The sequence below is a fragment of the Pseudophryne corroboree genome, chromosome 5, assembly GCF_028390025.1.
Source record: "Pseudophryne corroboree isolate aPseCor3 chromosome 5, aPseCor3.hap2, whole genome shotgun sequence".
NCBI classification, from domain to species: domain Eukaryota; kingdom Metazoa; phylum Chordata; class Amphibia; order Anura; family Myobatrachidae; genus Pseudophryne; species Pseudophryne corroboree.
In genome coordinates this window covers 28753011-28756728 of record NC_086448.1, presented here as the reverse complement: position 1 = coordinate 28756728, position 3718 = coordinate 28753011, and positions in this window count along the sequence as shown.

Here is a 3718-nt window from a genome sequence, read left to right as displayed (position 1 = left end):
AGAAGAGGAAAAAGGAAGGGATCCATTAAAGAAACTGTGACATGTCTGCACAACATCTGTAGAACGTGAGTTCAGGGTACGCATCACCCCCACACTACCAATACTTTTGAAAGATACCTTTATAAGATTATCTTGTCTTATGTCTATGCAAGTTTGGTACGTCCCAGATCTTGTATCACCTCCTCATTTCCTGCACACCTTTCTGGTAGCCATATATCGAACGTATTACACTATTGGGGTCTATGTACACCTTCACTTTTCTCTTTTATGAGGGTTCGAACATCTTGTGGCCTTGGTAACAACACGGAAAGGGGTGAACAGGGAATAATCCACTAAAAAAACCTTGATGTGCCTGTGCGATATTTGCAGAACGTGAGTCTGGGGTACGCATGACCCTCTTTTCTCATCAGTACTTTTGAAAAGATACCTTTATATGAGCAACCCGCTTATTTTGATGTAAGTTGGGTATGTTCCTGATATAATACCGATTTCTTAGTTGCACATACATCATCCTGACTATTGTACATTGAACGTATTACACCATCTGGGTTTTTTTTTTTTGCACCCCCCCTTCTGCCCTTCTCTGTTTTATGAGCGGCGATTGGAGAGAAAAAAAAGGAAAGAAGAGCAAGGGAACCCACGACACGTAAGGAGGAGAAAGATACCTTTATGAACAGTTCGTGCACACTGCACATGTAAGTGTGGTGCGTACCCACATACGACCTACATCTATCAATTACCATCCATATAGACTATAATATACCACTCTGCTTGAACTATTTGAACTGTTGGAAGCTATCCCTCCTCGTGTTTGGGACTTCATTATAGTTGCGAAAAGTGACCATTAACTTAAAATCTTAAACTGGCGGATAGCGCAGTAGAAGGCGCACCACTGTATTGTGTTTGAAATATTTCACTACAATTTATGTACAGTATCTGTTGGTGTGAACTAAATCTCCAACAAAATTCTTGTACTTTTTTTTTATTGAGCTGACCAGGGCCCTCATTCCGAGTTGTTCGCTCGCTAGCTGATTTTAGCAGCATTGCACACGCTAGGCCTCCGCCCTCTGGGAGTGTGTCTTAGCTTAGCAGAATAGCGAACGAAAGATTAGCAGAACTGCTACTACATAATTCTTAGCAGTTTCTGAGTAGCTCCGGACCTACTCACAGATAGCGATCAGTTCAGTCAGTTTTGTTCCTGGTTTGATGTCACAAACACTCCCTGCGTTCGTCCAGCCACTCCCCCGTTTCTCCAGCCACTCCCACGTTTTTCCTTGGCACACCTGCGATTTTCCGCAAACGCCGTGAAAACGCTGAGTTGCCGCCCAGAAACACCCACTTTCTGTCAATCACACTACGAACACTTCAGCGTGGAAAAAAATGTTGTTCGCTCGTGAGTAAATCTACTAAGTTCTTAGTAAAATTACTAAGCGCATGGGCTCTGCGTACCATGCGCATGCGGATTTTCCACCTATTCGCTGCGTTGTGAAAATCGGCAACGAGCGAACAACTCGGAATGACCCCCCAAGTTAATAGTTGATAAGATTTGGACTCACAGATAAAACTGTGCAAAGGACACTCTAGAGGAAATTTATTAAAGGGAATATTTGCAATACAAACACTAGTTTTACTTTTTATGGGGTTTTTTCCTGGTGGTTTTAAAGCCACAGATTTACTAAAGCTTTATTTTTGAAGATTAACTTCCTGATTTTTTTAAAGAAAAATATAAACCACCAAATTTATCAATGATGTTTGCAAAACTGTTGGAAAACCCGCCATATAAATAAGATGTCTGTGACTACGTGTCCACCCTGACCAATCATGAAGAGGCACAGTAAACTTATTCTGAGGGCACTATTATGTTATTAATATGAGACCAAAAATGAATCCATACTTTTATTAAGAGAGCAATATTTTGTTTTCATTATATGAAGGGGAAAATATATATTGAATGTGTTTTGTGGAGACCAAAAAATATCCAGCGATTTTGACTAAACTACTGGAAATTTTCTTATTATAAAACATTATAGAAATTATGAAAGATTTGGAGTAGTAGCTTCCCTAAAATCTCTTCAATCTTTCTCTTCTCTCCGTCCCTGATGGCTTCCAGGATCAATACAATAAAATGGTTTTGAAGGAACTTTATCCTTATCTTAGGAACCTCTATGACACATCTCTATAGGGAACATCCTTTGATTTGTCCTCCATGCTGGCCAGAACTGTTCAGATTACCGTCCCATGTCCCTACTCAATGTAGATTTTAAATTTAACATGAAGACCTCAGTAAGCAGACTAGATCCTCTCCTCCTCTTGTTGATGTACTGAGAGGAAGCAGGATATATCCTGGTTCAACAGGCTCCAGATAACATTTGGTGAGCTTTCCACCTGATCCACTCCAACCATAAACAAAGCCATGTCTAACTTATTTTGGCACATGATGCTGAAAAAAACATTAAGCTGCACAACTTGGTCAAATTTGGAGTTCTCAGTCGATGGGCTTTATGTTAAGTTTGTTGATAGCATTCTGGCCCTAGACTGCTCACCCTCTGTGACTGTGTCAGTTGACTTCTCTCCTTTGGGAACTGTCTCTGACCTCTCTTTTGCTCTGGTCACAGGACCCCCTACAGTGAGAATATGCGCCAACCATGTGATCTCTGGTGTCAAGATAGGGCTCTCACGGTGCACATTAGTGCTCTATACCTTGATGGTAGCTCCTCACCATTACAGAGAGATAAACTACCAACCAGTAAGCTCCTAACAGTCATTTTTCAAACACATGGCAGTTAGGAGCTGACTGACTGGTACTTTATCTCTCTGCACTTAATCTTTTTGCAAGTCTTAGTACACTCACACCGCCCCCCCCCCCCCCCCCCCCCCCCCCCAATCATACTTTGGCAATTACATCACCAATATAATGAAGGGTGATGATGTTTTATCAAACTATCATCTTACAATTTATTTAGATAGATAGATAGATAGATAGATAGATAGATAGATAGATAGATAGATAGATAGATAGATAGATAGATAGGATATAACACAGATACATTTTTATTTTTTTATTTCTCCTTATATCACAGATATGGGTCCCGTGTATGGTCAAACAGTTCAAAGTTTGGATACCGCCACACCAGGAACTTCCACTGATTTATCACTGGCTGTATCTCCTACCATACTGGAAACCAGTAACACAACATCATCTGAGACTGATGTAACACATTCACTTATCAGGAAAATAGTGACTATGCCGAGTGACTCTAGTACCACTATGCAGAGTGACACAACTGACTCTAGCGCCACTATTCCAGGTGATTCTAGTATCACTATGAAGAGTGACATAAGTGACTCTATTACCACTATGCTGAGTGAGACAAGTGGCTCTAGTACCACTATGCCAAGTGACTCTAGTACCACTATGCTGACTGAGACAACTGACTATAGCACCACTATTCAGAGTGACACAAGTGACTCTAGTACCACTATGCCAAGTGACTCTAGTACCACTATGCTGACTGAGACAACTGACTCTAGTACCACTATGAAGAGTAACACATCTGACTCTAGTACCACTATGCCAAGTAACTCTAGTACCACTATACTGAGTGAGACATCTGACTCTAGTATCACTATGCCAAGTGACTCTAGTACCACTATGCTGAGTGAGACAACTGGATCTAGTACCACTATTCAGAGGGACACTACTGACTCTAGTACTACT